We start from the raw sequence: 27,019 nt of genomic DNA, 5'->3' as shown, positions 1-27,019 counted from the left end.
ACTTCAGGGCCATGGGGGTCCTGGAGTTGGTGTTTTGACCCCCTCGTGGATGGGGCTTGGGCCGGGAATGACTTGAGGCTGGTGCATCCCCATTCGTGGGAGAGGCTGGTCCTGTGGCTAGTGCTGGCCCACTGAAGTACAGGTCTGGGTTCTGGGCCTTCTGGTGGACAGGGCCGGGTCCCAGGGTGACTGTGGGCTCAGAGGGCCTTACGGCAGCAGACCTGCTGGTAGGTGGGGCTGTGTCTCCACCCAGCTAGTTGCTTGGCCTGAGTCATCCCAGTACTAGTGCCAATAGGCTGGTGGACAGGGCCAGGTTCCAGTGCTCAGAAACCGGAGGAGGGATTCCACAGTGGTGCTTGCCAGTGTCCCCGTGGTAGCATGAGCTCCCAAAATGCTATTGCCAGTGTCTGTCTTCCCAGGGAGAGCTGCAGTCACCTCCTGCCTCTCCAGGAGGCTCTCCAAGGTCAGCAGGTGGATCTGACCCATAATCCTTTCAAATTCCTGCTTCTGCCCTGAGTCCCAGAGCGTGTGAGATTTTGTGTGCACCCTTTAAGAATGGAGTCTCTATTTCCCACAACCCTCGTGTTCTCGCAAAAGAAAGCCCCGCTGGCCTTCAAAGCCAAATGTTGTGGCAGCTTGTCTTCCCAGTGTAGGACATGTAGGCTGGGGAGCCGACGTGGAGCTCAGACCCCTCACTCCTTGGGGTGAACCTTTGCAATTGTAATTATCCTCTCATGTGTAGGTTGCCTACCTGGGAGTATGGGTCTTGATTATACTGCAGCTCTGCCCCTCCTACCTGTCTAGTTATGGTTCCTTTTTTTTTTTTTTTTTTTTGCGGTACACGGGCCTCTCACTGTTGTGGCCTCTCCTGTTGTTGCGGAGCACAGGCTCCGGACGCGCAGGCTCAGGGGCCATGGCTCACGGGCCCAGCCGCTCCGCGGCATGTGGGATCTTCCCGGACCGGGGCACGACCCGTGTCCCCTGCATTGGCGGGTGGACTCTCAAACACTCCGCCACCAGGGAAGCCCCGTGTGGTTCCTTCTTTATGTCTTTAGTTGTAGAAGATCTTTTCTGCTAGTCTTCTGGTTTTTCTCATCAGTAGTTCCTCTGTAAATAGTTGTAATTTTGTTGTTGTTGTTGTTGTTGTTTTGTTTTTGCGGTATGCGGGCCTCTCACTGCTGTGGCCTCTCCCGCTGCAGAGCACAGGCTCCGGATGCGCAGGTTCAGCGGCCATGGCTCACGGGCCCAGCCGCTCCGCGGCATGTGGGATCTTCCCGGACCGGGGCACGAACCCGCGTCCCCTGCATCGGCAGGCGGACTCTCAACCACTGCGCCACCGGGGAAGCCCAATAGTTGTAATTTTGATGTGCCCGTGGGAGAAGGTGAGCTCAGGTTCTTTCTGCTCTGCCATCTTGGCCACTCCCTGTCCTGTTCACTCTTGCCATCCCAGCTTCTGGAACAGTGTAAGGCACGTGGTAGCTACTCACTGAATATTTATGGAGTGAATAAATGTTCAGTTGTAATATTTATTTATGTGAAATGTTTATTAATACAACTTCCAAAGAGCATATCAAACAGAAGCCTCCTTTTAGTGTGTTAGAAGTGTATTCCTTTAATTCTTTGATTGTAACAGGTTTACCAAATGCTTACATGTGCCCTAATGTAGGACTTAACAGTAACGAGTAACAAGGGGACCCGTGTCCTCAAGCAGTGGTGTGCTGGAGCCAGTTAGCATTTCCTTGTGAGAGTCAGTTGTTTAAATTTCAGGAGTTTTTTGAAAGCCGGTTGTTAAGCAGAGCCATTGTAAGAAAATTAAATTATATGACCTTAGCAAAACCAATAAATTATATTGTAAATAAAGTTAATAAACCCTCAATACTTATTCCTTCCCAGTTTATTTACAGCATTTTACTATCACTGATACTCCTGAGGTTCTTTATTCTGTTGTATCTGAACAGTAGAAATACTGTATATTAAGTACTGCTGTTTATTTCTTCCCAACTTTGTGATAACTGAGACCATGTTGGTGGCTTGAATTTGTTCATGGTGTGGTGGAAGTATTTATACCACAGGAGTTGATAAACACTATAAATCAGGGTGTTTTCCTAGGAGAATCCATTTTAAAACATTACCAGAACACCACTGCTCTCAAAAAAAGAGTACATTCCATGCATAGAGACCCATAGAAGGGAACCTAGTTTGTGGGGTTTTATGGCCAGGTGGGCAGAAAAACATGGCTAATTAGGGGTTCCCCATGTATAGCAAGGCTTGAACCACTACTTGAGGCTAAGAGATAAGGCTTTAGTCACCAAAGAAGGGGGGCCAGGAAGAGCAGAAGGAAGCGGGGGGAATCAAAGTGGCAACCCATTCCTGAGACCTGATACATAGGGCAAGGGGAGCTTCTCCCAAGGCTGTACGGTGGACGCCAGTGGTTGCCCCTGGGCCACCAGATCCTAGGATATGGGGGTCAGCCAAGGGACTTGGGAAGTTCCATTGGTCAGCATCAGAGTACATGGAAGAATGTCTAATATGAAGCCCCTCTAAGTATACATGGATTTATGTACTTATGTCCATATGTGTGTACGTACATATATATGTATATATGCATGTATGTATGCATTTGTATGTATGTTGTGGGAAGAATGGAGGTTTATTTAAATGCTTCTTGTACCTTGCCTTAATTCCTAGAGGAACTGAAGTCTGAGTCTTTGAATGCCATGTGGGAACAAAGATGGTTTGACTCAGCTGTGTGGTGTGAGAATGAAGATGATTTGATGTAGCTGTGACCTCAGCGGAGGCAGAAGGCGAGGAACTAAGGTAGGTGGATGCAACATAGAAACTGGCAGCCCATGGGTGGAATCCAGTTCCTGTATTCGACTCCCACAGTCAATTCTCTTATGCCATCACTTTCAGAACCTTTTCTTGCCAGTGACCTGTGTTCTTTGTTTCCAGATTGGGTGGGACTTTCCCTTTCTTTGTGACTAGTACATCCTGATAAATGTACAAATTTATCAGTAGTCAGTCTACATTTCATGACTCATTTTCTCTCTCTCACAACGTGATAAATCACCATGGTTAATAAGGGCTGATAGACTAGGTTCTGTATCTCTGTAAATACAAGGCTAGTACTAAACAGTGGAGGGCCAGCTGATGGCACTGGTTTTTCTACAGGTTTTGGACTGAGATTGGCGTGATTTTGAGTCCCAGCTCTTCATTTTTATTGTGTGACTTCATTGCCCTCTCTAAGCCGCAGTTTCCTTGTCTGTAAAATGGTGATAATAGTACCTTACCCATTAAATGATACAATGCATATTAAACAACTACCATAGTGCCTGGCATAGAGAAAGCACTCAAAAGTTTGAAAATTATTTTTATGGATTTAATCTTAATGTAATAATTCTACATTGTTACATGCTACAATCTGTATGTGTGTGTGTGTGACAATAAATATGTTTTATGACTGGAAATGGGACAGAATGTTTGTGGATGTAATAGCAGAATAGTTATTGCCAAGCTGACGCATTCCATTATCTGGTTTCTTTCACGCAAGATAATATCTATGAGGCGTATCCATATTGTTGCTGTATCAGAAGTTTTCTCCTCTTTATCTGCTGAGTAGTATTCAGTTGTATAACCATACCACAGTTTATTCACCTGTGCAGAGACGTTTGGGTTATTCCCAGTTTAGGACTATTATGAGTCAATTTGCTATGAACATCCTTGTGTTAGGTCCTGTTGTGGATATATGTTTTCATTTTTATTAGGTAAATACCTAAGAAATGGAATTGTGGGGTCGTTGTGTAGATTGTGTTTAACTTTATAAGAAAGTGCTGCACCCATTTCCAAAGGAGTCACATCACTTAACACCACTTAACACCCACCAGCAGCTTCTTTGTGTTCTGATTGCTTCACGTCTTTACCAACTTTGGTGATGTTATCTTTTTGCTTTTATCCATTCTACTGGATGTGTCGTTATCTCTGTTATCTCGTGGTGGTTTAATTTACGTTTCTCTGGTGACTAATGATGTTAAGTATTTTTCAGATTTTTGTCTTCTGCACTAATTTGATGTCCTCAAACGAGGATGACGATAATGTAAAGTCAAACACATCAGCTGTGTAAAATACCTCCTACAAGCAGTTTGCTTATCGATTCACTTTTATTCCCACCCCAAAGTGTTATTGTATATACACCTTGAGGACATATGTAAGTTTCTGTCTCTTCCATGCATTTTTTTTCATTATTTAGCTAGATTTAGTACAAAGTGACGCTTCTCTTGGTAAAATCCCCCTGATTATTTATATGATAATCATGAAATGGTGCTTTTCAGATTACTCGTTGCTCCATACTTGGAGGCCTTCCTTTCTTTAGGAGAATTCAAAGTCTTTTGATGTTGATATTCACAAAATCTTTGTGAAATGGATGGGAAGCACTGGGAGAAGAAACCAAAATTTCCAGAAGGCGAAGTGACTTAGCCCAAATCTCAAAGCGAACTGGAGAAACGCAGGCTGTAACTTGAATCACAGTCATCAGATATGTCCTTAGACGTCCCACAGCCTAGCAAACCAAGGTACCTCTCCTCAGGGGGTCAGACTGATAAAGGTTTCAAATAAAGTCACATCGCTTCATCTGCTCATGTAAAGTTAATATCGTTTCCCCCTAAATCTTTTCAGAACTAGAAAGTTATCATGAGGCGTGCCGTGTAGAGCCCCCATGGATTTGTAAAGAAAAACAGAGTCATTCTGCCCCATGGAAAAAGATCTGTGAGAATGCAATAATGCAGGGAACAAAACTTCCAAGGAACGATACACAGAAATCTCTTACCCTCTTGCATACACATAAATATTTTCAAATACGAAGACTCTGTGTTTTGAGAAAAACAACAAAGAAAAGGATAGGCCGTCTAGCAATAAAAAAAGAAAACACACCAGTGTTCCAGGTTGGTTTTTCCTGCATCTGAAAATACTGCATATTTAAAGAGTCACTCTGAAGGGATATGTCTGATGTTTAACAAATATGCCAGAATTCACACACCCAAATATGGTGCTTTTTTCCCTCAAAGTAGGCATCTCGGGATATTTATACACTTATTTCAATGTCACTTTGTCACTGATAAAAACATTGTTGGAATTGCTATTTCGGAATTGACTTCAAAGCCTCCGGAGCGTTCCTTTGAATGTCTTCAGGATCCTGTGTCTCCTTAAGAAAGTATGCCTCAAATACTTCCTTGCCATTTGACTGCTTTTAAGTCTCAGACTCCTTATTCTGGTCTCTTCTAACTCCACATCCCCACCCAGTTCTGATCCTCCTAGTTTTTGAATTTATTACTTAATCTCACGTTTGCATCTCATTTTGTAATTTAGACACGACAGCGAGCCCACAATCTCAGCTGTAACCTTCACTCCTTTCCCTGACCACGCTCTTGACCTGTCTTGTGCCTAAGGCGTTATGGGCAGCTCTAGGTGGAAACCCTCTTTGTCTAGCCTGGCTCCAGGAACAATTCTCCCGCCCACCTCCAGGACACATGACTACACACCCAATGCATCCATCATCCCCGGAACGGTGGCTAAAGACTCGGTGGCAGTGACCCTCATCATCTAAGGGCAAAATTAATTTGTTAAAAGGGCCTACGGTCCTTTGGTACCAACGACAGACATGTAGGGAATGACATGTCAGCTCAAGCTGCATAAGGAAAATAAAGGTTGAAAAGTGGCTGTAAAGTGGAGAGACTAGAGTTGTCCCGTGGCTCTGAGGGCCGCATTGAATCCCTCCCCATAGCCTAGGGGATGCTGCCTGCATGGCAGCGTGGGCTCATCTGTTGCTCCCACTAAAGTTGGGTCAGCTCAGGCTCTGCTCCACATCTTCCTGGGACCCACGCTGGGCCTCGTCTCTTGATGGAGGAAAATGTGACATAGCGAACCACGCACTCACACATATTTTGGGTACCGACGTAGAGTTGGAATAAACACACGGCTTGCCACAGTTGGTTGAAGGGAAAACTCATTTAGGTTTATTTCAGAAGACTAAATTTCTATTGGTTTTGTTTTAAATATCTTTATTGCGTGGAGGGCTCTTCTGTTCCTATCTCCAGCAACTTTGAAATATTTACACTGTAGAAGGAAAAGTTACGTAACAGTAAATAAAAACGCCGACAATAAAAATACATTAATGTTTTCTTTAGGATAGTACTTTTTTTTTTAACATCTTTATTGGGGTATAATTGCTTGACAATGGTGTGTTAGTTTCTGCTTTATAACAAAGTGAATCAGTTATACACATACATATGTTCCCATATGTCTTCCCTCTTGCGTCTCCCTCCCTCCCACCCCCCCATCCCACCCCTCCAGGCGGTCACAAAGCACCGAGCTGATCTCCCTGTGCTATGCGGCTGCTTCCCACTAGCTAGCTACCTTACGTTTGGTAGTGTATATATGTCCATGCCTCTCTCGCTTTGTCATAGAGGATAGTACATTTTTATAGTGGCATTTATCAACTTATATTCCTCATTGCATTTTGCCTGAATTGATAGGAACACAAGTTATATTTTCCAAGTGCAGGAAAACAAATTATCCCAAATATAGAAATGAGGAAACTGACTATGTCTGTGTGTTGGTTCACAGTCTTAGGAGTCTCCTGGGAGGAAATCTGAACCTGGACATGGAGGGTAAGGAGAGAACAAAGAAAGAGGCAGACCCCCTCCAGACTGGTAGGTGGCAGCTTTCACAAGCAAGGGCACTTACAACCAGGCTTGTTTCGGGCAGCTGCAAGATGAGTAGATCTCTGCCCTCACCAGCCAGAATCTTAGGAGTTTACATAGAGGCCTTAGTGGGGTTCAGTCACATGTACTGTCCAGGTGGTCTCAACACCACTTCAGTCTCTCAAGGTTGTGTCTTGAAATGGCCCCAGCTATAGGAACGGGGGGCAGAATGTACCGAATGCATTCCCAGGACAGGAGGCTGAGAAGCCTCTGATTGCCTGAGTCCCTCCAGCTCATAGGTCAGCCACCAGTCACATCCTCTTCCTGACTTGTTTTCAACACTGTGGTCACTGCTCACGCGCAAAGAGGACCTCTTTGTGGGATCCTGGATCCTATGTTGGGGTAAGTCAAAATCCAGTGCGTGGTTTGCAATATTTCTCACGCCAGCTTCCCCTGAAGAAGCTGACATAAAACCAAAAGAAAACCACCTAATTAATAAAAACACTAAGATCCTAGTGCCAGGGTTTCGGCTAATGCCTCAGAAAATCAGATGGTTCTCCGAGCATGTGTGGGAAAGGGGCAACTCTGAGAATTTATGGGAGGGCAGGGCAGGGCAGGGCAGCCTAGGCAGGAGAGGGTCGGGGCGCCCGGGCAGCAGGGGCCTTGTCTTCATCAGCAAGGCTGCCACAGACCCACAAGGAGGGAGAGAACAGTGAAGGCAGGAAGTTGTATTGCATTCTGTTTTCTCTCTACACGCTGAGCTCGGGGTTCCTGACATGCAGGGGAGAGGATGGAAAGGGCACGCTGTCAAAGCTGCATCATCGCAATCCTACAAAGGAAACAGGTTTTAAAAGCCGCGAGAAGGATTTATGACCTCAGGGACGTTTGTGAGTCCTTTTAGTAGCCTAGTCCATCACTTTCCTCCCATCGTTATGCTGACAACACTCCTTAGCCCTTCCCTGGATTTCTTGTCACACTGGGCAAGTATATAAAATGAACAGACCAGAGCTGCAGGAAAGGGCTGATTGAGTCCTGTGTGCGCCTGCGCATTAAGACGCAACTGTACTCTGCTAAGAGGTTCTCTTATGCGCTTCCCGTGAGGGACTCTCGGATTGTTTCTGACAGCTATGTGTTTTTAAAGAGTTTTATTTTTTCTTACAAGGGTCCTCCTGAGAGCATAAATCAACATGTAAAGAGAAGAGCGTGCTAGCCTAAACAGTTTCACAGAAGTTATTTGAAAGTTTCGAGAGGGCTCTGATGAATGTGGCTGGCCCACGACAGTGAGTGAATGGTGCAGGCCCTTCCTTTCAAGCCATCTATGTAGCTGCCTTTTCATTTCTACTAACTTTATGAACGTGAAGTTCACAAGGGACAGCTCAAATGTTATCTCCTCTATAAAGCCTTTTTTTTAATTTAAGTGTAGTCGATTTATAATATTGTGTTAGTTTCAGGTGTACAGCAAAGTGATTCAGTTATGCATATATATGTATATATTTCTTTTTTCAATTCTTTTCCATTATTGTTTATTACAAGATATTGAATATAGTTCCCTGTGCTATACAGTAAATCCTTGTTGCTTATCTATTTTATATAAAGTAGTGTGCATCTGTTTATCCCATACTCCCAATTTATCCCTCCCCCCACTCTTTCCCCTTTGGTAACTATTAGTTTGTTTTCCATGTCCATGAGTCAGTTTCCGTTTTGTAAATAAGTTCAGTTGTACTGTTTTGTAGATTCCACATACAGGTGATATCATATGATATTTGTCTTTCTCTGTGTGACTTACTTCACTTAGTATGATAATCTCTAGGTCCATTCATGTTGCTGCAAATTACATTATTTTATTCTTTTTTTATGGTTGAGTGATATTCCATTGTATATATATACCACATCTTCTTTATCCATTCATCTGTCGATGGACACTTAGATTGCTTCCATGTCTTGGCTGTTGTAGATAGTGCTGCAATGAACGTTGGGGTGCACATATCTTTTCAAATTAGAGCTTGTAAAGCCTTTCTTGATTTCTCCATGATTAATTTCTTCTCTGTATTCCAACAACAAAAACAACAATGAAATTAATAGTTGCAAAAATGTAATGAGCATTTACGTGTTCTATAGGCTTTATTCTACACGTGACTCACTGATTCTCTACAACAACCGTGTGATGTCTGCCTGTTATTTTCCAAGGCTCAGAACAGTTAAGTGACTGGACCAAGGTCACACAGCTACAAAGAGGAAGAGCATGGATTTTTACCTAGACATAGGCAGTCTGACTCCAGAGTACACATTCTTTCTTTCTATTTCAAACAAGTTCTGGTTTGAAGAGTAAGAATACCCTCTCAGGCTGTCAGTACTGCCACTTTTAGTCAGTCATAGACATAATATGCTCACCGTGTACTTGCTTTGAATCTCACTGAACTCTCATGCGTGGTGGGTCCACTGGAATTCTGTGCTCACTGGGATCCTGACTGTGCTACACCAGTGGGGGAGCAGGGCATTCACACACATTGAATAGCACACACATTGTGCGTGTCTCCTCTGCCCACGGGCACGCTCCATTGTCACCTTGGACTGCACTTACAAAACACAAGCCAAAACAGAAAATTATTAATAATTTCAAGTTAGTGACATCAGAGCATTAAACCAAGTGCGGGCCCCTGCTGAGCACAGGGTCCTGTGTAACTAACTACTCAGGTTACGTATCCAAGAAGTCGGGCATGGTTACAAGGCAGTACTTTATTTTTTTGTTTTTCAGATGAGATAGTGATGGTTTGAGAAGTTAAGTAACATACTTAAGCTCAAACCAACAGAAATTGGAGGAGCCTGGATTTGAACTCTGGGCTGTCTGATTCCTGAGTTCACATTCCCAAGAGTTCAGTACTGTAGTAACTCAGCTAAGCAATTGCCTGCCCATAACCATTAGTGGATTATAAAGAGTGGATTATCAATTATGTATTATAAAGTGTCCAAATTGCTCTCCCTCTCTATTCATTCTCCTGTGTAGCACTTGACCGAAGTACCTGACCTTTACTGCACTTTATATTTTTCTAAACACCTTCTTTCTCGATACCTTTGATCATCACCACAATCTTAGGAGAGACTTAGGGTCATTAGTCTTTCTGTGGGTGAGGACATTGAGGCTGAAACGCACGAAGTGACGTTCCCAGGTCACTCCATCAGAGCAGAGACAAGTCTGGAGTTCTTTCCTAACGAGACACCTTTTGAGCCAAAATTCAAATAAACAGCAGGACTTGTGACCAGATGATAAAGGAAGGAAGAGTATTGGCTCATAAAACAAAATGATGTTTTCCGATTTCCTTTACATAACAGGGAGCATGATTTAGTGGAAAGAACCTGTGAATTGAGGTCAGAGAGCCTGGACTTTAACACTGCCAGCTAATAATTGTATAAACTTGGCAACTTCCACTTCTGAGCACTAAAACCCTCATATGCAAAAAGGGATATTTATGCTTACCCCGAAGGACAGTTTTATCAAATGAGAAAACTTGTGAGACTCGGTAAATGTGAGTTTCCCTGTTCCTACTGGTCATGATCTATTGGTCATGGAGATGGTGGAGAACGCCGTCTAACATCCTCTACTCCAGAGAGGTGAGGCTGGCCTAAGGCAAATTCAGAGTGAAGGAAACACCTAGTCTTACTATGTTTCATTCTTCCTCTTCACAGTCTCTGCTTCTGCTTCTATTGCATCATCAATATCAGGTATGAAGAAGAGACAGCACCAGGTACTATAATTAATACATAAAAGATGTGCTAAATGTGTGAGGCCGTGGATGTTCTGGTCTTTATATAAAACCAATTCAGATATTTCATTGTGAAGTCATTTAAAAGTATGAACTAATGGGCAGTTTGACCACACTTACCAGACTTGAAATCATTATTAATTTCTTTAGTACCATAATAACATTGATTTAGATGAACTTTTATGACATAGAAAGTGTATGGTATTTAGCAGTAATTAATATCCTTTAATTAGGAAGAATTGCCAAGTAGTTTTCTCTCTTGTGTCTGTTGTTGGCTAAGTGCAGCTGGATGCAAATTCAGCTTAATTACAAAGGGGACAGCTTGTGTTTTACGTTAAATTTGCCTTTAATGGATTAAAAAATATTCTTTGGTATTACATTTTGTCATAAAAAGGCACATTTGAATCACCGATGTTATAGAATGTGAATAGTCCAAATGTCATAAACCTTACGTACAAAACCATTCACCTACAGATGCACACATGAGATATAAAGTGAGTGTGGAAATTCGATATGTCTGTCCATATGCTCATCGAGCTGTGTAAGTCTTAATCCTGGCTTTGCTATTATTATTCCTCTAGAAGCACAATATAAAATTTCACGTTTTCACGTGCATTTATAGCAAACGTTACTCCTTGCTAACCAGAGAGGCATTTAGGCAATTGCGGGGTATGAAAATTGCTGACATTTTCTGAATTTCAAATGACAAATGAGATGTTCCTGTCAGTTTACTGTGTAACTCCATAGCATATGGCGCTTCTGCTGGTGGGTGTTATTTCAAAGTTTGCAGATCACACCACTAGAAAGTCCCTCTGGTGGGCTCCTGGAACACTTAGCAACTGTGAATCTGGAGTGACAGTACAGAGGGAAAAGACTAAAAAAAAAAAAAGGAGTTGCTTTTTTTTTTTTGACAGTGAGAAGGCAGTACAAAGTGAATGATAAGTTAATACAGGGAGGTGGGGTGTAGAGACACCAATCTAGTAAAAGAAAAAAAAAAAGAAGCAGTTTTCCCTTTTATAGGACAAACCAGGAAGTTATCTAAATTCTTAAAACAGAGTATAATGTCGGGTTTCAGAGAAAGAATAAGAACTAAGGGACTGACTAGAATTAGAATAATTGTCAACTGCGTTACACAGAAATGGAGGGGAGATTGTTTCGGGGGACAGAGAAGAGTGCCAAAATTATATCTGTACCAGAAATCACAAAATAACTCTGAATAAGGAAGATTTGAAAGGAAAGCCTCTGCTATTCAAAATGGGGCAGCTTATTTAGAGCCACCTCTCCGCAGAGCCCTGTTCCTTTCATTGCGATCTATTTTAATGGGTCACTCTGTTTTGCTTTGTTCAATAATGCCTGCATTCCAGAGCGTTTCTGAACAGTGGTCAAGCTACCAGTCAATTAAATGGAAAAAGCCAGTGAAATTGGTTGCTGGAACTAACTGACTGGCCAGTTCCATTACAGTAGTTCCAACTGCCCTAAGGACCACTGCCCAAGACTCGTTTTTCTATATGTTCCTCCTTGGAACCCAAAAGCTTTCCATTGTTTATCAACCACCAATATTTTCATTGATGCCTAAAGAGTGTAGAAGAGTGAGTGACTTAAAATGCTGTGTTTTTAAAAGAGTTCAACTTCCCATTCCTCTTATTCTGGAATCTTTCAGTATTTTCACCCCCAAATCTATGTAACACTCGATATTTCACATAGGAAAGGAGAAATTATCCAGTAAAATAAAGAGTGTGCTGAATGGTATTGAGTTTCTAGGTTAGTGAACTTACAGGTGTTAGGAGTCGATGCAGACAATAACAACAGATGTTAATAATAATAGGTAAAGTGTATTCTGTTCTAAGCATGTCATGCAAATGTAATCACATAATCCTCACACAAAAATATTTACTATCCCTATTTCACAGATGAGGAAATTGAGGCACACCGAGACTAACTATCTTACTCATATTCCCTTGGGAAGTAGAGTAGCAGCAACCTTCTTCGAGTATTGATGAAAAATAGGTGTTGGTTAATTTGTCTTCTGAACCTTGAGCTCCCCTCTCCCCCATACACTCCTTAGCCCCAGGTGAGCCATTACAGTCTCACATTTATACTTTATGACTCTGACCTCTCAGGTCATAGATAATTGGCTATAAAGGGTGGGTCATCTAAAGGCTGGAATGGGCCCAATATTTTCTTTCTCCCAAGACTGCTGGGCTTATCTTAGGGTTGGGGTGGCCCAGAGGCACCTGACCAAGGAGACGAGGCCAGGAGGCTGACAAGGAGAATCACTGAAGAGAGCAGTGGGAATGAGAGGAACCCTTGGTGAGACGGAAAGAGCAAACTAGCAGCATTTTTACTCCCCAGTTCTTGTCTGCAAGAGACCTGGATGTCCTTCTTGACATTGAGTTCCATGGGAGACCCCTATGGCTTTCTACCAAGCCTCTTTTTGTATTTTCTTAACCATGCTTGAGTGAGTTCCTATTATATACAAGCAAATGATTCTAAAGAAAACTCTGATTCTTCTTTGAGGGGATTCTGTTCTGCTTCACCCCGAACCACTCTGAATTGCTACACCGAAACACATGTTCATTCGTGGGCTTCCAAAACACCTTTGTATCCCCCCCGACACTGGTACTGTCATCAGAAGGCAGGATTGACAGAGGGTAAAAACAAAGATGCCGGGAATTCCCTGGCGGTCCAGTGGTTAGGACTCCGTGCTTTCACTGCCGATGGCGTAGGTTCGATCCCTGGTGGGGGAACTAAGATCCCACAAGCCGGGCGGCACAGCTATGTGGGTTTTAACAAGAGAGTATATGTCAAATCACCCATCATGGTGCTCGGCAGATCAGAGTCCCTTAAATGTTTGTTTTCTTTTTCTTCCCATTTATTCAGTAAACCTTATAGCAACAGTGGGTTCTATATTTTGTAGGTTAAAACCAATGGAAATCTCACGTTCTTCCATAAATATGTGAATGTGTGTTAATGTGTGTGTCTCTGTTTTCATTTGGGGAAACATGCAGTGGAGCAGTGTGATTAAAGGGGTGTCAGATTGACTGATAATGACGTCAGTCATGATCAGATTGACGTCAACTTGGCTGGGCTAAGGGATGCCCAGATAGCAGGTAAAGCATCATTCTTGCATGTGTTTGTAGGGTGTTTCTGGAAGAGACTAGCTTTGAATTGGTAGGCTGAGTAAAGAAGAAAGTCCTAATCAATGTGAGGGGGGCATCATCCCATCCCTTAAGGGCCCGAGTAAAACAGAAAGGTGGAGGAAGGACACATTCACTCTGCTTGAGCTGAGACATCAATCTTCTCTTGCCTTTGAACATCAGCACTTCCGGTTCTCAGACCTTTGGCCTTGGACTGAATTATACCCTAGGTTTTCTAGGTCTCCAACTTGCAGAGAACAGGGCATGACACTGTTCAGCCTCCATAATCACTTGAGCCAATTCCTATAATCAATCTCTCTCTCTCTCCCCACCCCATGGAGAAAGATTTATTATATTAAATAATATATATAATAATTCCCTCTGTATATGTATTTGTATCTATCAGTATATATCTATATCTATACCTATATCTGTTTCAGGGTTCTCTAGAGAAACAGATTGGTTCTATTTTGTCTGGAGACCCCTGACTAATATACCATCTAGAGGCTTAGAACGGTGCCTGGCTCAGCGAAAGAGTTCAGGGAATGTTAGCATTAATTATCATTTTTATTAGCATCATTATACTTCTGACCCCTTTCCTCTCTCAATGACATCATTTCTACATTTTTGGATTAGTACTGACCAAGCTTATTCTCTAGATTCTGTGGAAAGATATTATTGATGAGTAAGTTTGATTTACAGTAGCTGCCTGTGTTCCTTTTCTTAAAAGTAATGGTTATTAGGCCCACTATATCTTATTTGCTTGCAAATCTTATTTTTTTCTCTGTTTCTCCAAGAAATATAGCAAAACACTTAAAGCTTGTGTATAAATTTGTTTTGTGTGACACTTTTTTATCATATAAAGAATTGCTTATCAAAGACATTTTAATAGAACTAGATTTAAGTTTACTTTCCAACTGTTTACCTGTTCTGAGTTTCTTTAGTAAATGGGGATATATATATCTTAAAATAAAGGAGATGGTTGTTGATAGTAATGCTTCATAAAATCCGGATAGTCAATGGTGCAGCTCTCCAGTTTTCTGCTTTCATTTAATATCAAAGCATCATAGAAAAGAGGGGAAATAATGTAAAAATAAAAGTGCAGTATACAGAATCCAACAGAAAGCCATGACAGGAAATGTTAGATTGTACGTTACTTTGGGGCAAGGATATAATCTCTTCTTCTTTCTTTGTAACTTCGCCAGACTCCATAAATTTTGACTGAACTAACTGACATTTATTCTGCTCTAAATACATTAGAAAGAGAACCTTTCCTTCAACATATAATTAGTGTATTTCTTGAGATCAGCAGGATAAACAGGCTGCTAGGTGTTTATAGTAATGCTATGATTTCATTTTAGAGAAAAGTAATACAAATAGGAAGAAATGACAAGCCATAGTTTCATGCTGTGTAGATCTAGGCAGGTATCTATTACTGTAATGTCCTTATTAGTGGAGATACAATTGTGATTTGATGTCACAAAACATTACCCTTTCCTGACAGATGTTATAGGCCAAACTGCTTTTAAGAACCAGTCAGCCTCAAAATGACAGAAGTCCTGTATCCTCAACAGATTCCGCATGGGGAAGGGTTTCGTCTTTCATCTGTCACACTTACTTGATGTACATGAGGTCAGTTGCAAGGCCTACATTTGTAATAACAAGGTGTCCAGGTGTCCTGTTGACATCAAAGCTCAGAGAGCACAGACTGCTGTGTCGTTGGAGAGGAAGCCACTAGGATAGGGAACCAGTTGCCACATAGGTCAGTTCAGTCTGACGTGAGACACGCAGGGGTGCCAAGAGGTTACTAAGTTCAGTTTGAAGGCGTGGTCAATAGAAAATAACTAAGAGATTACACTCCCACAAATTTTCTCCAAGAGGCAGCCACCTGAGCAGAACAGTTGCTAAGAGCAAACCAGACTAAGAACAACCTTTGAACGCCAGGTACCCCAAAGCATATTTCCACGACTCTTTCAAAAACCACTAGGGCCATAGAGTGCCTGCATGAGAGTCTGAAAAAGGCATCCCTATGGGTGGACAAGTTAGAAGAAGGCTGCTGTCTAGCTGGATGTTCCAGTTATCAGTCTATGGCCTCTCAGCCACGGATCCACTCTTCCTCGCCCTGCTAACGACTCTGGCACATTTCTTCCTTCCCAGCTGGCACTAAATTAAGCCCGTCAGTGGAGGGTGCTAGAGAGACACGGAGGAGAAAGCCCCGGTGCGGGTGTGTGCTCTCTTCTGGCAGTAAGTCACCTCCCCATCCGTGTGTCCCTCCACTTCTCCAGAGGGTGGCTTTCCAGCAAGGTCTGCTCTGGCTGCACCTCAGCCGACTCCTCTGCCATTTCGTGGACCCCCGCAGTGCTCTCTCCAGCAAAGTCTGTGTGTCAGCCCTGGTGGACAGGCGTCTTTCTTCTAGGTTCATTCCTTATTTGGGTGCTTTGCCTCAGTCATCGAGGTAATAGCTGATGCCTACATCAGTGATCTCTGTATTGTTTCGACTTCTCTTTACCCTTGGTAGCTAACCTGTTACTCCAATCCTCTATTGTGGTTAATTATTCTGTATATTAAACTTTCCCTGTTCACAGTATATATGGTTTCTGTGTCCTGAATGGACCCCGACTGACACAGTGGATGAATTAGAGTGGTGGCCCTTTGATAAGATTTAGTGAGTACAAAGGAAAAGGTTCCTCTCTCCCCCATGGCAGCAGCCCTCAGCAGGACATTCCACTTGCTGGGTGAGCAAGGGCTGAATTTCCGCACCCATTTGCTTCAGGACATTGGCAGGCATCTTCGAGTGCTTGCATAACCTGTACAATTATCAGGAATTGCCCTTTGATGAACCATTGACACTCTATAAATCAAAGCATGCATTGCTGTCTCTGCTCTCAAGATGCCCTCAGGCTAAGTGGGAGAGACAGACAAGTAAACAATGGGAAATAGGCTTTGATGGAGGGAATCACAAGGTACTATGGAAATGTATAGGCATAGGTGAGAGACCCCGGTTATATTGCTGCATAGAATATTCCAGAACACAGAGGCTTAAAACAACAGTAACTATTTATTATCTTACAGAGCTTCTATGCGTCAGGAATTTGGGAGTGGCTTAGCTGGACGATTCTGTCTTGGGATCTCTCATGAGGTTACAGTCAAGGTGTCAGCCAGGGCTGCAGTCGCTTAAAAGTTCAACTGGGGCTGTGGGATCTACTTCTAAGATGACTCACTTGCTTGGTGGCCAAGTTGATACTAGCTGTTGGCATAAGGCCTCACCATACTGACCTCTCCATAGAGCTGACTGAATGATTTCAAGATAAGACAGTGGGCTTCTCCCAGAGTAAATGATAGAAGAGAAAGCAAGGTAGGATTTAGTATTTTTATTATGACATAGCCTCAAAAGTCACATATTTGACTCAGCCATAAAAAGGAAGGAAATGATGCCATTTGCAGAAACATGGATGCAATTAGAGATTATCATACTAAGTAAAGTAAGTCAGAAAGAGAAAGACAAATACCATATGATATCACTTATACGTGGAATCTAAACTATGACACACATGAACCTATCTGCAAAACAGAAACAGACTCATGGCCATAGAGAGCAGACTTGGGGTTGCCAAGGAGGGTGGCTGGGGGAGGGATGGACTGGAGGTTGGGGTTAGCTTTTATATAGAGAATGACTGAACAACAAGACCCTATTGTATAGCACAGGGATCAGTATCCTTTGATAAACCATAACGGAAAGGAATGTTTAAAACAAAGAATGTGTCTATATATATACCTGAGTCACTTTGCTGTACAGCAGAAATTAATACAACACGTAAATCAACTATATTTCAATAAAAAAATCACATATTTGACAATTTCCTATAGGTTACACAGGTCAAGCTTACTTAATTTAGGAGGAGACCGCACGAGTGTGAATAGCAGGAGGTACTATAATCAGCGGCCACTGTAAAGACTGGCCACTGTAGACCCCCTACAACAAAGCAGCGGGAGGAAAGCTTCCTGCCAGAGAGAGTATTGGAGGTGGGAATGGCAGGCTGCAGTAGCAAGTGGTGGAGAGTAAAATAATGTCCCAAGCAAAGGTATTAGCATGTGCAAATGTATGGGAAGATGAAAGGTACGGCAAGTGTTGAAGTATCATTCTCTTACACAATTCAGGGTTTTGAGGTAGGAGGGTAGGGCTGGGCAAATGCAGTGAGAGATGACTGGATAAATTGTCAGAGGTAAAAATCACAAAGGACCTTGTTCAGCATTCTGCTTGGAGGCTATGGGTAGCCATGGACAAAGTTTAATCAGGGTAATGATTTTTAATACTTGTACCTGGAAAGAAAGCCACTCAGATTCAGTGTACCTATTGCAGTGTTAATTTCCAACTCTTCTTAGAAGCACAAATACCTTCATTGTGGACCTCCTGCCCTATTCTCTGTTCCTTCTTTCATTTTCTTGTCCTTGAGCACATCTGAAGCATAACAGGCATGGCCAGGGTGAATTGAGAGGTTCTGTTCCCGGTTCCTACAGCCTTCCTAGGAAGCCCCCGTTATGGGCCTGCTGGCTTGCTGGGTGTTGCAGGCACTGTGGTTGAAAACAGACTAAGTGACATCGGCTTCAGTCAGTGACAGTGCTGGAGTCAAGGGACATCACTGCTCTGAAAAGGCCGTTTCATACAAGTGTCTGTGTGGCAGGCCAGCTGGGGATTCTTCAGTCTTTTCCGCAGTAATCATAAGCAAGGAAAATAAAACTGTTGACATTAGCATTTTCAAAGATAAAGACCAACAGTGTGTGTGTGTGTGTGTGTGTGTGTGTGTGTGTGTGTGTGTGTAATATATTACACAAATATTATATGTATTATAGATACATAGTATAATTTTGTATTTTATATATATAAATATAAACATAAACAAATTATACACACGCACACACACACATACACACACATATATGTTAGGTCTGAGACCCTGGATTAGGACACGTTACATGTCTCTTCCAGGAGCAGAAGCAATCCATTAAAGTCAATTTCCAATTTTCCATAGAAGAAGGAATAAGACAGAAAATTAGAATCCTTCCATATTCCTTACTCTCATTTCTATTGTCATAGTCTTCTCTTGAAGCACCTTAGAGGTGTAAGCAAGTCAGTTTACAAGTAACAAATTGCCTAATTTTAATCCCTTCCACTAATTTATTCACATGCCTTGGCAATTTACCTTCCCTTCTTAAGACAATTGGCTCACTGCATAGTTAGGGAGTAGGCATGGTTAGCCTTTAAAAATCTCTTTCAGATTGAAAAGATCCCGTTTTATGAATTTCAGTCCTCAAATACACACTCCTATTGGAGATGCTAATGGCTGTGGGAAGTGTGAGATATGAAAAGAGATACAGTAATTCCCAAGCCATATAATCAGTCTCTGAATAATTTAAAATTTCGTGTGCTACTAGACCCTGTGTTTTACTTGCTGTTGACATAATTAACAAAGGGAAGAGTCATCAAAAACTCCTAATGAAGAGGAAGTCCATCTTGCTGATTCCTGGTCTAATTTTTTTCGAGAAGTACCCTAACTGGATTAGTATAGCTCTTAGGAAAAGATCATACACGTTTAAAATTCACTGTCCATTTAAAAGAAAATATAGATAATTTTTTAAGATAACCTGGGGGGCCTTATACCTCCTTATTTAGTCCATTCTTCCGAAGATATTTCTTGGTTCCTTATACGTTTTCTCAGTGCTTTGGTACTGACTTGCACTCATGGTCCGTAGAGGCCCAAGGACTGAAGAGCCATCCCAGCGGCCAAGAAAGATACAGGAAGCTCTGGCCGACAGGGCAAAAATCCCAAACAGGAAAGACACATGCAGTTCACAAAACAGGGGCAGGATGGAAGGAGGAAGCTCTGATGAACACTGAATTACCCCAAAGTTCCTCAGTTACAGCTATTTGAGTTGACTGTCGATGAAATCTCAACTGGTCACTTATTTTGTTAGCAAATGTGATAGTTAACTTTATGTATCAACTTGACTGGGTCATGGGGTGCCCAGGTATTTGGTGAAACATTATTCTGGGTATTTCTATGAGGATGTTTTTGGATGAGATTAACATTTATATTGGTAGACTGAATAAAGCAGATTGCCGTCCCTACTATGGGTGGGTCTCATTCAATAGTTTGAAGGCTTGAACAGAACAAAAAGTCTGATTCTCCCCCAAGTAAGAGAATTTCTCCTGCCTGTGGGCAGAACTGGCTGCCTTGGTAGAGTATAATTATTTGGGGAGAGGGGCAGGGAAAACGGCTCTTTTTCTAACCCCACAGAAGTCTTTACTACCTACTGATAGATACTTAAAATTCTTCTTCTCTCTTCCTTCTTGATATATTTCCAAAACTTCCAAGAATATAACATTTTGAATAGTTATTTATAGCATTTTGGGGTCAGTTAGCGTCCAGACAGGAAATTAGAAACCACATTAGGTATTTCAATAGAGAGAGTTTAAGATAAAGAACTGCTTAAGCAAATGTTAGAAGAATGAAAAAGCAAAGGGTGAATGTTTATGTTACACCAAGATAGTAAGTGTAGGAAGTAGTCCCCTTAGGAACAAAAGGAAGAGGTTGGAGTTATCTAAATCTACAAGCTTAGGGAGGAGGCCATGCAGAGTTGGAATTCAGACTTCTTGGTACGGGTAGCTGTCTAGCAGCATCTGGTACATAGAAGTCAGAGCAGTGGCCCCATGGATGCAGGACTCAGGCACTTGAGTGGGAGAACTTCCCAGCTTCACCTCTCAGGTATCTGGGAGTGATGAAGAAGGCTGGGGACTGGGTCCACTAGGCTATTGCCGGCAACACATGAACACCTGGTGTATAAAAAGCAAGTCCATGTTCCATCTCTCCTGTCTCTCTCTCTCCTGCCCTCCATTGGTTATGCGTAACGGACAAAGGATAAACAGTTTTGCCAAGTCCTAGTCTTAGCATCTCATAATATAGAGGGTTGGATTTACATCTGGGAGATAGTAGTTTAATAACCATTATGAATGGAAAGATTTTAAAACAGGTTTTGATGGAGAAGAAAACCTAAATAGATAGATTCTAGTGGTATTAGAGGGGAGCATGAATGAAATTACAGGAGGATGGACAGTGGAATAGAAAGGCATCCTTGTGACAGTTTTGTACAGTATCAGCTTTGGTGCCTCTAGATAATAATAGTAACAAAGAAAGGTTAAAGCTAATGGTAAATAGTAGTAAATCTATAAATAACAAAACAATAATATACACTTATATTTAAAATCTGTATTGCTTATCCAGCTAAGCACGGTGTAGAAATACTTTATACCCACGCTGATACTTTGTAATCTTCAGTGACTCTGATAAAAATGATTAAACTTATTGTACATATAAGAAATAACGATAGTAATATACTTGAAACATTAAAACATCATCACCTTGGGAAATTATACAATATTCCAAATATTTAAAGAGGTAACATTGGATAATTACAATGTTCCTGGCAATGTTTTAAGGGCTTTAATGTATTAACTCACTTAGTTCTCAGCAGAACCCTATTTCTCTTATTTTACCCACTTTATAGATAAAAATGTCTATGACAGATATGAGTTAAGTAACTTGGAAATAATCACACAGCCCCAAGCGGCAGAGCTAGGATTTTAGCCCAGTATCCCGACTCTAAAGCATTCCAGTTTACACTGTTAGTAAAAACATTTTTGGATTAAAAAAAAAAATCTCTTTCAGTCATATTGTGAGCTTTAGTTTCCTTATCTATAAATAAGGATAATAATTTCTGCGTGATAGGATGTTTGTAATGATTAGATAATACATTTGTTAAAAGTTCTAGTACGAGGTTTAACATGTATTAAGTCCTTAATAAGCGGTAGTTGTCATTTGTACTTCTGAATATCTTTACTGAGGTGGGTGAAAGGTAAGTCATCTGGTGGCTCACTTGATATTTTGGAAATAAACAAAAATACCTCCTGTAACCAAGATTCATGCATGAGCAAAGGGAGAGCTCATACTAGCCACTAATACAGACTGCTAAACAACAATGGACAGGAGGTCCATTGGACCTAGTATGAGCTAGCTAGGAAGGACAGCATGGATTTTCTTATGTTCTTTTTAAGCCGTTAGTTATATTAATAGATCATTATCCGAATAATCATCCTAACTTTTAGAATCTCAATTTCTTGGGGCTTCCCTGGTGGCGCAGTGGTTGAGAGTCCACCTGCCAATGCAGGGGACACGGGTTCGTGCCCCGGTCCGGGAAGATCCCACATGCCGCGGAGCGGCTGGGCCCCTGAGCCGTGGCCCCTGAGCCTGCGCGTCCGGAGCCTGTGCTCTGCAACGGAAGAGGCCACAACAGTGAGGCCCGCGTACCGTAAAAAAAAAAAAACACACACACACACACAAAACAACTCAGTTTCTTAAATAAATGGGAAGCATGAAAACAAAACAATTACTAGCAGAGACCTTTTGGCCTGCCCCACTAGCCCTACCCAGTCTGCACTCAAGAGGGAAAATACCATTTAGGGACTTGAACAGTGATGGGCTCTAAGGTGATTTATTTTTCTCTTTGCTTTTAAAAAGAGAGAGATGAGAGGATAATGCAGTGTAATGGCTGCATTGTATAATTGTGGATACAGGAAAGATAATAATATGCTTCTCTAGCATGAAACGATAATTCTGATTCCTTCTCATTATTCTGAAAGTGGATGAACACATATATCCAAATGTTCTAAATGAAAGCTTTGTTTTGTATGGTTATTTATTGAAGAGGCCTCGTACAAGTACCCATGTAAGACTAGGCCTCCATATTGATTAAAACTAACTCAGACGGGCTACAAAGAAGAAGAAGAAAAAGAATGCAACACTTTGCTCTTGGGGTGTTTTAGGAAATTTCAAAACGTGGCTAGAACTGTAATAACCAAAAGCATCGCAGGTTTGTAACCAAGGCAACTCTTCTGGCTCCGCATTCAGGCTTCCCTGTTTATCTATTGTAGTGCCAATAATTGCAGCTGAGAGGAGTCTCTGTTTGTTGTGAGAGACAATTAGCACTTGAAATAAAATAACAGATTTAAATAAATTGGGGGACTCAACAGTGTGACCTGATCTCTTAGAAACAAGCAACAGCTTTGGAATAAGATTGTGTTTGCAGCAGCCTTCAGAGCGAGAGAGTCATCATCCAACGTAACTTGAGGTCTTATTGGTGATTACTTTAGTTGTTATGGTTGAAAACCATTTGTTTCTCCTTAGATTCTGTTGGAAAATAGTTTAATAAATCCTAACCTTTAAGAAGCCTGCAAGAAGGCGATACCGAATTTCCAGTGATAGGCTTCTTCAAACAACTTGTCTCTACATGTAATGCTTCATTAAAAATATTTCCTCCAATTACTGTCACAATTACTCTTCTGTGTTCTATAGGCTGTACTTTAAATGGCTGCTTATTTTCATTCAGATGCAAATGGAAAGCTTTGCAACGCTACATCTTTGCCTCACCTGCAATTTTTGCTTTCAAAATGAAACTCACCGTTAGTATTAGGACCATTTACAGAAATCATTCCATGGCACAGGCTCTCCAAATCAGTGTTAATGAACTCGTGGACCCGTGACTCTTAGAGACCATCCGAAGTCTCAATAAATCTCAGTAAAGTGTTCCAAGGACACATAAGTTTTCCCTGACTCTACTTTCTTTCAGAGTCTCATTTACTGTTTGTTTAACCAGCACTCTGGTCTCCTTTTCCATGTGACGAGATTTCTGCTAGAATGATACTCCTAGCCTCTCGCTTCAGCTCTCCAATTGGTGAGTTCAAGAGAAGAAACTGAACGAGCCGGACTCAACACATTCTGGACTTTTCTTTTTCAGAGTGAACTTGTCCACAGGATTCATGAATTCCCATCCACCCTCAGCCATGTGGTAAAGGCTCTGTTTCTAGGAGGAAGTGGCCTGCAGCTGTCAAACTATCCCATGAATAAAGAATCTTTTAAATTCACCGATAAAGGCAGATCTAAAGCCACATTCTCCAATCAGCTTTAACAGTAATAAAGCTGTTGGTTTGATCTCCACCTGTCTATCTCTTCTATCTCTGAATTGGTTCTGAACTCAACTGGGAAAGAGGGATGTCGTGTATTGGCTGTTCTACACACCTAGCATATGTCTTCCCTATCAAATGTAGTTGATAAATATTAACTAATGACAGAGTCCTAGAATGTAAATTCTATGAGAGCAGAGCCCTTGCTTGTGTTATTCACTGCCATTTTTCTGGTACATAAAAAAATACCTGTTGAGTGGCTGAAGTTACAGCTTCTTTAGCTCAGATCGCAAAGATTCTCACATTTCAGAAGAAAGCATTTGGGGCATTTCATTTTTTTTCTCACTAACACCCGAAAGATTGATGAAAGATGGTCTCAATGTAAATGAAAGGACTGGAACCACGGCAGAATTGTTGAATTTTTCACAGGAGAGATTGACAGTCTGGTGTGCCACGGATTGGAATTGAGGCTTATCTAAGGCTTCTTCTCTGGCCCGGGACCACAGGACTGGGAAATCTCAAAGGATGGAAAAGGAACAAAGAGCACTGACATGGGCCAGTGATAAAGGCTGGTCCTAAGGAACACAAGGAAGGGATTTGAGGGTGTGAAGGGTAGATTCTAAAGTAGATAAGGAGCTCACACAACGCTGGGTATGAAGCAAAGGAAGAGAATGTCTCTGAGCCACTGCCCCCAGCAGGATGTGTAGACTGACAGAGAATAGGGTGGCACAGGACACTGGGAAAGATGTTTTCAGAGCAGGAAGCCATTCCTGATGCCAACGGCAGTGGACTTTAAAATCTACACACTCTGATCCTGTCTGCCAAAGAGACAGGAACTGGCTGTGAGAGCTGTAGCAGGACAGACTACTCTGAGCCAGAAACAAGTGAAGAGGGTGAGTGCCTAAAACTCTACCTACTGGGGCTTCCCTGGTGGTGCAGTGGTTGAGAGTCCACCTGCCGATGCAGGGGACGCGGGTTCGTGCCCCGGTCCGGGAAGATCCCACATGCCGCGGAGTGGCTGGGCCCGTGAGCCATGGCCGCTGAGCCTGCGCGTCCGGAGCCTGTGCTCCGCAACGGGAGAGGCCACAACCGTGAGAGGCCTGCGTACCGCAAAGAAAAAACCAAAAAACTGTACCTACTGGAGGGGAGGAAAGCCTGCCAGAAAACTCAGAAAGGGGACACTTAAGAGAACTACGGGCAGCTGCAAATGAAAAGACTGAGAATTGATCCTAGAGACCTCAAAACAAAAAAGGCAATCCCACAGCACAAGAGTGTAGAACTGGGGCAACGCACGGTGAAGAAGATTCAAGACCAGAAGCTATTCTTTTGCTCATACGAGCTTAAGGTTCCTAAGAGGAATTGGTATGTTATCTCCACCATATAGTGTTTATAATTTGTTGTCCATAATTAGGCCTAAGAATAGCACAATGTATATAGCTCTCATTCCTGTGTATGAATTCAGGCATTCCCCAGAAATCTCTTAATGAAGTCCCGAGGCTACCTTTCGGGTACAGTCATATGTAGGACCCAACTATTAGTTAGTATTACGGTGCCTAGCATGGCTAAGAACGTGCAAACGGAAGTGCATCGTTCTGTTTTGATAAAGCACGTTACTTAAGTGACAGACTCCTGGGAGATCAGGTGTCGTGCCTGATTTCAGGCTCTGCAGTTAGAGCACCTGGGTTTGAACTCTGCCCAGCCACTTACTTGCTAGTTGTAAAAGCTGGAGTCAGTCACTCCTCATTTGTAACTTCAGTTTCCTCATGTGCCTAAACGTACACATGGAGATTAGAAGGGTGTTTACAATGTAGAGCTGCAGCAAGAATCCGATAAGGGGAGTCACATACATTAAATAAGTGTTTATATAAAATGAACTGATTACCTGTTTATATAAATTTCATGAGTTTTTCACGATAGATAATTCACATAAAACCCTTTGCACCGTGACTGGCATACGGCTAAGTTCACAGAAATGGTGAGATGTTACTGTTAATGGATCCTAAACGTGTGCTGAGTCCCTGCTGTGTACTTGAGTGACTGTCGAGAATGTGCTGAATATCCAGCTATTGCTATCCAGCCACCCTTTATATTTCATGTTTGGTCCAGCCTCTTTCAAAGCTGCGAATTTTCCTTTTCTCTACAGTATCACTGATTTTTTTTCTTCCAAAGAGCATAAGCAGTATATGATTGGTCTACCTCTCGCAATCTACCTCTTCTCTTCCCTATTGATATTTTAGTGACAAGTGACTTGGTAATATGATCAGTAATCCCTGGACCCCCTGCTTTTCCCATCCTTGTATTATTCAAGGGCTCTGATTCCCATCGCCTCTTTCCATCCCCTTTCCCCCTCTTCCTTCTTTCTTCATGTATTTCTAAGCCTCTGTTATGTACACTGTATATTGCTAGAAGCTGTGGAAAATCCCAAGAAGCACACTCACATGTACACACACACACACACCATGTTCTCAAGCATTTAGAATCTATTTGAGGAGACAAGACATAAAAAGTTAAATATAAGACTTGAATGGCAATGCAAGACACTATTGTAAGATATGTACCAAAGCTGTTTATAATATGTGATCAGTGATAGTCCTTACAAACCTAGCATATCGCACCGTCAATCTCTGTTGTAAATAGTTTAGAGTCTCTGATTCCTTCTTGAACACAGAGATGGCTTTACTCTATAGATCATGAAGATGTAGAAATCATCTAATTCCAGTGATGCTAGATGAACTTAAAACCTTAAGCTGGAAGAAGTTAGGGATCCAGACGTCCACATAAAGGAAATTCAGTAGCAGTTATATTTTTGGAATTTGATGCAATTATTTGTTAGAGGGGCTCCTCGAAATCACCCCCAAATTCCTACTAGAGTGTGGATGAGCATAAAATATGAACAGAAAATTTGCCCACTAATGATACACAGAGAATTATTCCAAGTAGTGATGCTTTGATAAATGGAGCTATTGTATTTGGAAAATGTGCAATGAAACACAGATATTCAAGTAGGAGGAAAAACTTGGTAATGCTAAATGGACTGGGGTTATAACTGGTGACAAATTCATATGAACATGGATGCGAGGGGGTGCAGAAAAGAAAGAATATGACTTTAGACTAAACAAAGAAATCACATTATGCGTCAAGGGAAACAGGCAAGTCTGTTGACATCTCCTTGGTGAAACACTTTTGGAATAATACACATGATCTCGGGATTTCAGCACAAGGAAGACGTTGAAAAACGTACGAAATTCCGATGTGAAAAGCACAAGTGGTTATGAGGACCTGCCAGATTGATTTATGAGGTGTGCCTGGTACAGTCACCACCTAAATCTGTGCACACATGTGAGCATCTCATACAGAAACCCAATGATTATCAAAACAATTATAGTCTTCTCTCTCTGTTCTCTTGTCAAG

At 42.0% G+C, this 27,019-nt stretch overlaps 1 protein-coding gene across 10 annotated transcripts in view; it reads left to right on the top strand.

Annotated features, from left to right (window-relative positions):
• Positions 1–27,019, top strand: part of DERA (deoxyribose-phosphate aldolase) — a 358,282-nt gene that overhangs the window by 134,140 nt on the left and 197,123 nt on the right. For 9 of the 10 annotated variants that reach the window (XR_013830501.1, XR_013830502.1, XR_013830504.1 and 6 more), the window contains one exon: positions 2,689–2,817. The exons of the other annotated variant lie outside the window; for it this stretch is intronic. The gene's annotated coding sequence lies outside the window, so the exon portion shown is untranslated. The remainder of the gene's footprint in view (positions 1–2,688; positions 2,818–27,019) is intronic. 10 annotated transcript variants of the gene reach the window in all.

Source organism: Stenella coeruleoalba (genome assembly GCF_951394435.1).
Source record: "Stenella coeruleoalba genome assembly, chromosome: 11".
NCBI lineage: Eukaryota > Metazoa > Chordata > Mammalia > Artiodactyla > Delphinidae > Stenella > Stenella coeruleoalba.
This window is presented reverse-complemented; position numbering and strand designations above follow the sequence as displayed.